We start from the raw sequence: 12,162 nt of genomic DNA on the forward strand, positions 1-12,162 counted from the left end.
CCTGCTCTCTGCATAGATCTCCCACAACGTATAGGATGAGGACAGTGGGTTACAGTCAGCCCTGCAGTAAAACAGAGCACTTCTACTGACTTTACTGAAGTTACACTGTCTTACAACAGGGCTCAGTTTTCCCTGTTTCTTTATCTTAAAAGACCAGACTTGAAAAATGTCTATTTCTGACCACTTGGGAAAACATTAAAACTCACTGTTTTAAATCACCCATCTTATGCTGCTAAAAATTCATTTCCTGTTTTAAAAAAAAAAGTTAATTGCAAGACACGTTAGGATAAAACCTAGTGAGGAAGTTTCTGAAGTCTCCTCTCAGATTGCCCTCTTAACAGGAAAGGTTTATTCTTTTTTCCTTCAGAATAGTTTTAGTGGTCAGCGTAGCAGATATTTCTCTGCTAAGAGAGACATAGAGCTCTTCCTGCAGGAGACCAGGTGGTATCACTAAGGTGATATGTTTCTGAGGAGTTCACTGCATTGCACAATACTGACCAAGTGATGGATTGGCACTACTAAGGGGAATGTGCATAATGTCAGCATCAAGAAAGGATGATTAGGGAAAGGCAATGTGCTACTAGTGTGTTGCTTTCCCTCCACAGAATAATGGAGTTCAGAATGCACTCTGATGCTTGGAAAGGGAGCCTTATTAGTAAAACGAGAATTAAAAGCCTTCCAGTGTCCACACGCTCGAATATATGGGAGCACAGGTATTGACAAAGCCCAGTGCTTGGGTGTAACTGTGGAGTGTAACTGGAGTATCCATTGTGTAGACACTGGCACATGTGTCCCATGGTTGGTTTGGGTGCAATCCTCAATTAGGCTCATATTCCCCAACTTGACAAAAGCTTTCAGAGTACTGTTTTGAATATAATTGTTGCTATTTTATTCCACAGCACTCTGCCTTTTCTCAACATCATTTATTCCAAAGTAGGTTTTAAATTAGAGTATCATTCACCTCTCTCTGCCTTTTGGATGGGAACCTCAGAGTCAGAACACAAGTTCCTGCAGCATTAGGCAGACTTCCATTTAGAGACTGGGTCAGTTCTGAGGTCTTCCAGACCAATAGGCTGCCTGAGAAATTTACCAGTCTTTACTAGACAGTTTTGTCATAGTCTTTGTCCTAAGGAACTCATGTAAATTCACTTAAGACTAAGGGACTGACTTCTCCTCTCACGCGTGTGAATCAGGAATAACTCCAGTGAATTCAAGTCTGTAGAAGTGAGGAAAAATCAGACCCAAAGTATTAAAAAAACAAACAAACCCAACATCCTTCATGACCGTAGATCTAAATGTAATCCATAGTTCAGAATAAAAGCTTGAGAAAGGAGAGGGATGTAACTCTAGATTCATTTTAGGCCCTGTCTACACTAGCACTTATGTTGGCAAAACTTTTGTCACTCAGGGGTGTGGAAAAAAAAACACACACACCCCAAGCGACATAAGTTTTGCTGGCATAAGTGCTCATGTGCACAATGCTATGTTGGCAGGAGACATTCTCCCGCCGACATAGCAACCGCCGCTCGTTGCCCTGGTGTTATTATGTCAACGGGAGAGCTCTCTCCTATCCGCATAACGCAGCTACATGAGCACTCTTACAGCAGCACAGCTGTATCGCTGTAAGCTTGTAAGTGTAGGGAAGTTGTTAGTGCACAGATCTTTCTAAATGCAGCTGAGATAGAAATCCCACAGAGTCTGTTCTTTAGTGTGGACCTGCATTAGCTGTTAGTTTGTAAATAGGGCCTTGAGCATATTACATGAAAGTAAAATGTATTGAATGAAAGAGAGCCTATATTTCTTTTCTTTTCTCTCTGCCTGCACTACCATTAATCAACCAACTTTACTGAGGTATGGACATAACATGTTGTAAATGTTAGTACATGCAGCTTGGAGCTCCTGGAGACCAAATCTCTCTGGCATTTTGTGTGGATTGGACATACCATACCAGGAGGTGACCCCAAAGGAAATAGCACATTAAGAGGAATGAATATTTATTTTTAAAGCAGCATGGTGTCCTACAAAGCTTAAAGGTATTAGGCCTCTGCCCCAGAGGAACATTGAGAGCAAGTATAGAACATCACAACAGCAACATTACAGGGAACTGTTCCTGTGATGGTGGTGGTGGTTCAGGCTTAAAACTGATGTAGTGCCTTTCATCTCTTCAGTTCAGGTTCTTATACAGTCCTCATCACCATGGTATCTGAGTATCATCCAGAAGTGCTTTGAGCATGAGCAGCACTGGAATAAATTGCCTATGGAGTTTGTGGAATCTCCATCATTGGAGGTTTTTAAGAGCAGGTTAGACAAATACCTGTCAGGGATGGTCTAGTTAATACTTAGTCCTGCCTTGAGTGCAGGGGGCTGGTTTGGAAGACCTCCTGAGGTCCCTTCCAGTCCTAAGATTCTATGATTCTATGTGGTTCATTCTTTCTTCCCTCTCCTTTCCATTGGGAAATTGTAGGGGATTTTATTCAACACATGTGCATACGGTGTTGTGTTATATTAGCAAAGGCAGGGTTGAAGTGTGCCTTGCACTTGAAAGAGCTGAGTTGCTCAAAATGATTCATAACTGCCAATGCGGGGGGGTGGTATTCCTCTTTTATAGATTGGAACAGAGAGGCCCAGAAATTTGACTTACCCAAGGTCACAGTGATTCAGGTTCAAGGAGGAAATGACATTTAGATCTCCTGACAGCAGTGCTGGTCTATCCACTAATCAATGTTCATCAATGAATTTCCCCAAAGAAGTTGCTGTAAGAGCTCTCCATTGTTGCTAACGAAAAGCAGTTTGGACCAATGAATAGGTTTTTCAGCAGTTAGTGCCCACGCTTCAAAATTTCTGTACAGTTAAGCATACTTAGCAGTAAAACCTGGGCCCAGGAGACTCTTATTGGCAATCGCACAAAAGGGTGTTTCAGAGCAGAGCTCAACTCCATGGGCAGAGCCGTGCGAGAGTAATGGATTGCAGGCTGTTAGTTTCTCACTTTTGACAATAAAATATGGTGGGGTGTCTTTTGTGTGTAAATTGAGTAGGTCTACAAATGAGTTTTGAGGAATTAAGGCGGATGCTTAAGAGCAAGACCTTGATGGTACTGCACCCAAATACTGCAGGTAAAATATTTAAGGTTAGGAGAAAGTGGTGAGCAAGAAGACAGGAAACATGGCTGAGCTGGTGTGGAGGAAGTATTCAGTAGAAAGGAGTTTTTAAACAATTGAGCCTTTATTTGTAACATGTGGGACAGGATATATTTGAACAGAGTTTAAATTACTCTAGTGTGTGTGTGTGGGGGGGGGGGAATGCAAACAGAGATCTGATATAAGCTCCATTTAATTAAGTTGCATTTGCTTATACCAGGTTTTAAATTTGGCCCAGGATGTGGGGAGAGTTTAATGACAGGCATCCAGGTTGTGGAAAGGACAAGCATATTGGAGTGCCTGTAGAGAGGCCTTTGGAGAGAGAAGAAAAAGCAGGTAAAATGAAGTGTATTTCAAGCAAGGCCAGGAAAACTTCATTGTGGAATGATTCCATAAACTCTAGGGGGAAGAAATAGATTTAAGGAAAAAATTAGGAAATAATCCAGGAAAGATCCAGCAAGTAATTAGACCACCACATAGGGGAAGCTTCAAATGTACCTGTATGCAAGAGGCATGACCAAAAAAACCCAGCCAAAAACCAGGGAGAAATGGAAACATATGCACAGAGGGGATTTCAGTGTGAACGGTTTAACTGGAAGACTTAAATAAAGAGTCAAATAATCTGAAGACAAATCTAGAATAGAGGAGTTTTAGAAACCACAATAGCAATGAATTAATTACTACAAGCAATTTTAAAAATGAAATCGCTCGCACAGAACAAAATCTATGTGTGCAACTCAGTCCAGAGAAAACAACTTAGAACTGGAGGGTGGTCGAAACTCTACAAATTTCCCTAAATCTCATTGATCAATTTTAGTCATTAGTCTGACAGAAAACATTATACGTCTTGTTACAGGAATTAAAGGCTGGACTGGAACTTGGCCTACATTGCTCATGTGAAGAACTAAGGGGGATGAAGGGGACTCCACTTGCATTTCTGCTTGGACTACTTACATGTCGGGCCCATGGCATGTAGGTGTAAGTATGCTGCAAGTTGTGTGTTGGCTTACTTTCCAGCCACCTAGAAATGGTTGGGTGGGGAATAGGCTGAGCCTTGACTCAATCCTTTCTACTCACTGTCTAGCACAGCTGATCCACCATAGTGAGGGGTAGCTGTGACAGACTTCCCTGGGGTGCAACCTGGAACTGGGGTACTACGGAGCCCTCTGGGCCCCCTCTCAAGCTGTGTGACTATGACAAGCTACAGTTCTCTCTAGGACTTGCACGGGTACGGCCATACACAAACAGGGACACTCCCAGCTGCAGTTACATGAATGCTTTCACTAGCCAATCACTCATAAACCAACAATAAAGAGGCTTCAGCCAGCCCCCCCACACCAGCTCCCCACCTAGGACCCCAGACCTGTATCATCTTGCCCTGGTCAAAAGCCTGACCAGGGTAAATTTATTTTCCAGTCCACCCTTCCCTCAATGTGGAGAGAACAATGCACCAGCCCCTGTTCCTGAGCAGATTTCCCTTTGCACTTCAAACAGCACACTGTTTTAAGTAAAAAAATATAAAACAAATTTACTAACTACAGAAAGATTTTAAGTGATTATAAGTAATAGTATACAGATCAAAGTTGATTACCTGAGAAATAAACCAAGTTGCAATTTAAGTTCTATACTACTCCTGGGGAAATTCTGTGCCCCTGTGGGGGTGCAGAATTCATACCTTCCACAGATTTCTTGGTTTCCCTGCAGAAAAATGGGGGAGCAAAGAAATCTGTGGGGAACACACCCCTTTTCCCCATCACCTCGGGCATGTCTTCTGGGAGCAGCCAGCAGCAGAGAGCAGATCGCTGGGGGGAGGAGGGAGTCTGGGTGTGTGTGCATGGAGAGACGTTAAGGGGGTGAGGCTGGGCCCCTGCCTGTGTGGGAACAAGTGAGAGAGACTCACTATGTCCCGCTCACTTGCTGTTGTTGCATCCCAGGCTTGGAGGCATAGGGCTGTGTGAAGCAGGCTCTGTCCCTGAGGCAGAGCAGAAATGTAACAACTAAGCAGGCAGGCTGCTAATGTTCCCATTGTTAGTTAATTGTTCCCATTCTTAGTCAATTTAAGGGCCCTTTACCTTGCCAGAGTGGTGTAAAGGAGCCTTATTGTAAATGACAGTAACGGAGTCCTCACTAGGAAGGTCTACGTGCTGTCTCCCATTTTTCCCTGTGCCAGACAGACACAATGGGGTTACAGCTCAGGATCTCTTTTACTTATCCATTTAAAAAAATGCAGGACAATGACTAGCAAAACTGTATGACTTTCATGTGTGAAAGTCTGAGCAATTTAAAGCGACATTCTACTTTACAGAACACCAAACACCAAAATAAAAGTAATGTAATTTAAATGAAAATCCAGGATTATTACTGGAATGCAGTGTATTGGTTACCCAGTATTTGTAACTTAACTTTCATGTGTTTCAGAAATGCTGAACATTTATTGTGAATTTTTTTCTATATGGTAGTTTAAATAAATTACCAAAATAAGTGAAACTGGTGTGATTTATATTGCATTATTTTGACAAATAAAATATGCAGATTTTTTTAGAATTTTGGCTCTTTTGGTGCAGAATTTTGGATTTTTTGGCATAGAATTCCAGCAGGAGTACTATACACTAGACATAATTTGAAATAAACAGTGTCTTACCATGATGGTACAAACAGTCCACCAATTTTCCATACACAGGCTCGGATTCTGTCTTTCCCTCCTGGGACCCCCTTCCCCAGTTCATTCTTTGTTCCTAAGGTGTTTCCAGGTGTTGAGTTGTAAGGGGAGTGAAGCCAAGTGGTGAAGTCACTTCTCCCTTTTATAGCTTCTTCCATGTGGAGGGAACTTCATTGTTCCAAGCAAAGTCCCCAGCACAGTTTGTGAAAAAATACAGGCACAAGTTGGAGTCCAGTATCACATGCCCTTGCCTGCTTCAGTGAGTCATGGGAGGGGCCATTACCCATATTTTGGCTAGAACATTCACAGGAAAGATCATTAGGTGAGAATAAGCTGTTCCCATGGCCCATTGTTTTAGCTGATGGGCCATTACCTTGAATAGTCCATTCACAATGTGCTGGCTAGACTGGATGTAAATTAACTTGTGGGAGTTACCCAGGAGCACATTTGAAATGCAAATGCATAGTTAATATTCATAACTCCAGATACAAAAATGATACATGCATACAAATAGGATAATCATATTCAGCAAACCAAACTTTTCCATTGACACCTCACATGACATATGTTGTACAAGATGCATCATAATCCTAGCATAATCATATCACTATGGTGAATGAGGTGCAAAGTGTCACAGTAGCATGTGTGTGTGTGGTAACTCGCCGCTGATAATGGACCAGGAACAAATAACTACTCCACTCCCCTCTGAGCAAGGAAATACTGGGGAAAGAATTTCGACAGAGGTGTTTATCATGTTGCCTAGCCGCTGCTCCTAGAGTGGAGCACAGAGGATCTATCTAAAGTCACAATCTAGCCTTAAAGTGCTGTGGTGCACACCATGGATTGGAGAGGGAAGAAGAAACCTATCAGGTTTATAAACAATAGTGCAGGCCAATTGATTTTACAAGTATCAAAATAAGCTACTTCTAACAAAAAACAAGCACTATCCTGCAACAAATAGAAAATTCTCTTTCAAGCTAAAATTTTTTCCTCTGGATTTTATATTCCTGGATGCCTTATTTTGTGCTGAGCCTACTGGATTTTATTTATCATGATCAAAGTTTCTGGTGAAAAGTAGAATGGAAAATTAATAATAATAATAATAATAAAAAATATGCTCCTTTCCACAAAACTATTCTATCCTTCTCTTTTTTAAAAAAGTACCCTCAAATAGTCCTTATCACATGTAATTGTTGTCTTCACATCTGAATTTTTTTATTTCTCCTTTGTAGATTTCACTACTCTGAGGGATTTTTCTCCCCCTGAAGCTCAAGTAAAGGTAAAAATTAGAATTAAAAAAAAATCGGCGTTCAGGTACAGCTACTTTGCCTAAGGAAAAGCAAGAAGTTTTGCAACTCACAGGTGGCTATCAGCAGGGTTCGTGTGAGAAATTATACAAGGTGCAGAATCTTGGAGGGGGAAGGATGGTGTTGGGACTTGAGCATTGGGCTCTATTCCTGGTTTCCCCATTGATTCCTGTGACCTTTGTCAAGTCAATATTGCTTTGTGCCACAGTTTTCCTATCTCAAAAAGTGGTGGTGTGAGGTGTTACTCTATTGTTTAAGGCATTCTGAGGCTGGCATTTGCTTTAGGAATAGAAAGTATTCTTAAGATTGGGGCTAGATGAGCTAGTTTAGAAAAAAAAATTAACCTACCTCAGACCTTTGCCCAGAACTGAGTTGAAAGTTGTATGGAGGTTCAAAAGTCCCGGTTAACACTTCAGCTAACTTTCTCCTGTTTTCATGGTGGCATCTACGTGCCTGCTGAGAAGAAATGGAAGGGACAAACTACCAAAAGAAGCAATGATCCCTGTATTTCTGCAGTCACCAGAAGGAGGAAATACTTGAAATCTAGTAAGTGTCTGTTCTTATCCAAATCAAACAGAAGCTTTGAATTTTGTGTGGTTCAGTAATTGCTTTGCGTGAACCAACAGGAGTATCCAACACTTCACATCTATCCTCTTTTTAAAAGGTTACTTGTGAATTCAGTTAAATGAGAAAAAAAATTAATCCCTGGTGTAGCTTCACTAATTCATCAACTTCACACTATGGATGGATTTGTCCTCATTTAAGAGGGCTTCTTAGAATACTCTGTCCATAGCAGCTAAGGCTGGGTGTTTTGAATCACGTTTAGGGCCACTGATTCCCTTAAACTCTTTAGAAAATCCCAGTCTAAACCTTTACATATGTAGAAACCTTAATTGTAGTAATAATTAATGGAAGGGCTAAAAATGTATGGGTTGACATTTCCAGGAATGTAATGGAATGAACAACTGTTGTGTATCTGAGTGTGGTTGAGTTGTAATACATTTTCAAAAGTTGGAGATGAACATCAATACTTATATTGCAATAAAACTAGAGGTCCCAAGAGAGATAGGGCTCGCATTGTGCTAGTCACTGTGTAAACCCGCAGGAACTGTCCCCTGTCCCAAAGAGCTTTGGTCAAGATTTTTTAAGGTATTGAGGCATTGCTCTGCTTGACATTGCAATGTCTAGTTGACTTAGACACCTAAGTGTCTAAATCACTTTTGAAAATGAGACTTGGTCTCCTAAGTCGGTTAGTGCTGAAGAGAGCCTGTTTGGAAAACCTGGGGCTTTGTCTATATAAACAACATTAAGGGAGTACGTTTGACAGATGGGGAACTGAGGCACAACAGACACTGTGACCCGCCCAGCGTTGTGCGAGGAAGTCTGTGGTGGAGCAAGGAACTAAATCCAGATCTAAGTCCCAGACTAGTGCCACAACCCCAATACCATTTTTCCTTTCGGTGTATGCACTTGGTGATAGTGATATGGCTAAATGTCACTGTAAGTTAGACTGAAAATGTTTTGGGTCTAACAGATTCCCTCCACCACCCTCTTAGTTTTACACTCTAGAGTTCGGTTTTGGATCTGTGAGTCATGACCTTTTGAGACTGTATAATGCTTGAGTTCAGCTGAACAGGCACGGCAATATTAACGGAGATGAAGTACAGCTGCCCTTAGCATTCCGTTGCTAGAGCATTACAAATCCTATCTTAGGGCCTAAAATAAATTCTAAACTAGGTCACTTCTCTTCATTTGAGTGGTGTGTTTTAAAAGTACTTTTATTGCACACTAGCCAATCAGATGACCTTTTTTTTTATTTCCAGGAAAATGTGACCTAATTTAGGATCATTCACAAATAACTGTCAAAAATGGCTTTTGATATGTCAATGAAGTTTTGAATGTGTTCCTTTACAGTGTATAACTTCAAACAAATAAACAGCTACATTACATACATCACAGTGTGCACCAAAGGCTGGCAGGACTCCTGGATCCTATGCCTGACTCGCTATGTGACCCTAGGCAAGTCACTTAACCCTGTTTCCCGACCTGAGCCCACCTGCTATGGGGGTGTTTTGAGATTTCATTAACTAACGTGTTTATCTCTATAGTGTAAAAATGTGCATGGTGCTTTCCAGGCATATACAATACGGTGTCTGAGATCACACTAAAATAATTTTGAAATTCTCAGATGAAAGGTGCTGTTTAAGTGCAAAGTATTATTCTGGTGCTGTTGACTTGTCAATCAAATTGCATAGCTACTATAAAGCAAATACAAACTGGCTTTTCTAAAGACACTTCTAAATAATGTTTTGTCTGCTGCCTGATGTGGATAGCACATATTAGCTCTATCTATCTATCTATCTATCTATCTTTAAAATGAAATGCTGGCTTTATAGTAGTTATAAAAGAGCATGCTGTTATAGGGTAAACCGAGTTACGTGACTTGCCTAAGGTCACCTAGCAAGTCATGTGAGTCAGGAATAGGCTTCAGGAGTCCTGATTTAGTGCTCTGCTTTAGCCTTTGGAGCATACTCTTTTGGATGTAAAATTGCTGTTTTTCTTGCTGTTTGCTCTAAGTTATTTATTGTAAGGGAGAAAATTCAAAACCTCACTGACATCAACAATCATTTTTGACTGTTATTTGTGAGCAATCCTAAAGTAGGTCAAATCTCTGGAAATAAAAACATAAAAGCATTATATTGATCTTTTCATTATTACAGGCCTGCTTGCACTGGTGGTAACTGTCATATGTATGTGAAGGTTATAGGTGTGAATTTCAATGGAGTGGATTTAGGATTTAAAAATGTTTATTCCCCTGTAGGTTACATCATTAAATTTGTTTTTAAACCATTATATTAAAAAGATTTAACAGGGGAGGGAAAAAATCATGTCACTTCCTGTTTTGCTTGACTACTCATGAGTAAGGGTTGCTGGACTGGCTTTGATGTGAAATATGAATGTTACTGGTTCGATGGTCTGTTTGGTTGCACACCATCTGTTTAACATTTATATATATAAATACACACACACACACACACAAAGAGAGACTTTATAAGAGAACATATATAGAGAGAGAATATTAAATAGATGGTGTGCAAGCAAACAGACCATCAAACCAGTAACATTTATATTTATTATATTTTATATTATAATATATATACACACGCACATTTTTCTCTCTCTCTCTCACACACACACAAACACACACACACACACACACACACACACACACTGTAAGTGAAAACATCTTGTTTTGTACCAGTACACTGCACACACTTAAATCAATGGAGAGAGATTTTTAATTAACCCACTCTTACAGTGATTCATAGACCTTTGGAAACTTATACATTATTGGAGATTAACCAATAATAACTAGTGTGGATTCAAGCACAGCTTTGAAATTCCGTTAACAGTTTTATAGGAGAAGAAAACTTATAATCCCATCTTCCAGCTAAAACTGTGCAGTTCCTGAATTACTGACTTGTGAATTAAATCTTGTAAATTAATTGGCTTTCATCCTCCCCCAGTATTTTCATGTTCAAGTTTTAATTCAGAGTGCAAATAGTTGTATAAAAATTTTAGGCAGATAGTCTAATTCTGCAGCTGCTAGAGAGGAGTTACCTAACATAACCTCTGTAGCTTCTGTAGTCCTTCAGTTATAAAGGTTCATTCTATCTGGATCAGGTCCTAGCAGGATGGAGCCTGATCCTCCAACACATACACCTCTAAGTAATCCTTACCTGTGCAAATAGTGCCAATAGATTTTGGTGTTTTCCCACCACATAATATTTTATTTGCTTGTGTAGGGAGCAGCTACACCTAAGAACAATCTGTAGTCTGACACATTTGGGCAGGAAACAGTCCTTAGTTGTGATAAGCCCAGCATCTAAAATACTGTACCACAGCTGACAAGCACTTCCCCAAGATTTAAACTCCTACACATTCTGATCAGCAGAACTAGCAATAGCACTTGCCTAAACTGGTGGGAGAGGTGGGGGGTAGATGTGAGGTATTGCCAATGGGCCTATGAGTAGGCAGACTGACCACTTTCGCCATCTTGATGACATCCGTGTACAGTGTGTCACAGATATGGTAATTTCCTGCAGTATCTTTGGAAAAACCTTATGGTAGTAGTTTATGTATTATTGTGGGCTGGGATGGTATGTAACTTCTCGGGGATGTGTGTGTAATTTGAGGCCTGGGAGTTTGAAGGACTATATTGAAAATGTGCCAGACCACAATGGATTTTTGAGACAATAAGTGTTAAATGGATTTCCTAGTGGGAGGTGCAAATTTCCCCTCCTCTGATTATGCAAAAACCAGCTTTTGAAAGCTATATCCTGAGGAGTGGGTCATTATCCTCGATTACCTGTGCCCAAAGATGAGAACAAAGGACTGAGATGTATCAAAAAACAGCGGAACTGCCCAGTCTGGGTTCTGGTTCTGAATCTGAGACAGTAATGAATTTGTAAGCATGGGGAAAACCCTGTTGTGGGTTTTGAAGGTCTGACACCTACCAGAGCCCAAGGCTGGAGTTGGTGTGACCTCTGGCAAGTTCGTTAGCATGCGTGTGGGTTCTTTTATTGTTTTCAATATTTTATTGATAATGCTTTCCCCTTTGAATAAATGTGCTTGCTTAGAAAAAGCTGTTTGGTAACTTGTAACAATTACGTTGGAAATAGGCTCTGGAGAGGAAGCAAAGTGTAGATGCTGGCCTGTTTAGGTAGTCTGTCTTGTTGGAAATATCACAGTGTAGGCAGGGAATTGTGCAGCCTGGAAAAATTCAGGTCAGGAGAAAGAGAGATGCAGATCTCTGCCCAAGAGAGGTGATGACTGGGAATTGGAAAAGCTTTAAGTGGGTGCTCTTGGTGGACCACAGAGCAGGAATACAGGTACAGTTGCCCTCCACTGTAACACAGAGCATAGAATCCACTGCATATATGTTGCCCCTCTGTGGCAGGAAAGAGAGACCCGCCTTTTCGTCCCTTCTCATGAACCCCATGGAACTCCCCAGCCCAAATCCCAACTGGCCTCTATGAGTCTAAAGGATATATGGCTT

The 12,162-nt window shown here is 40.8% G+C and overlaps 1 protein-coding gene across 1 annotated transcript in view; it reads left to right on the forward strand.

Moving 5' to 3' along the window:
- The first annotated feature begins 7,508 nt into the window (after nucleotides 1-7,508).
- Nucleotides 7,509-12,162, forward strand: part of LITAF (lipopolysaccharide induced TNF factor) — a 139,721-nt gene continuing 135,067 nt past the window's right edge. Inside the window, exon 1 of the mRNA XM_074964631.1 lies at nucleotides 7,509-7,649. The gene's annotated coding sequence lies outside the window, so the exon portion shown is untranslated. The remainder of the gene's footprint in view (nucleotides 7,650-12,162) is intronic.

This window comes from Natator depressus, chromosome 10 (assembly GCF_965152275.1).
Source record: "Natator depressus isolate rNatDep1 chromosome 10, rNatDep2.hap1, whole genome shotgun sequence".
NCBI classification, from domain to species: domain Eukaryota; kingdom Metazoa; phylum Chordata; order Testudines; family Cheloniidae; genus Natator; species Natator depressus.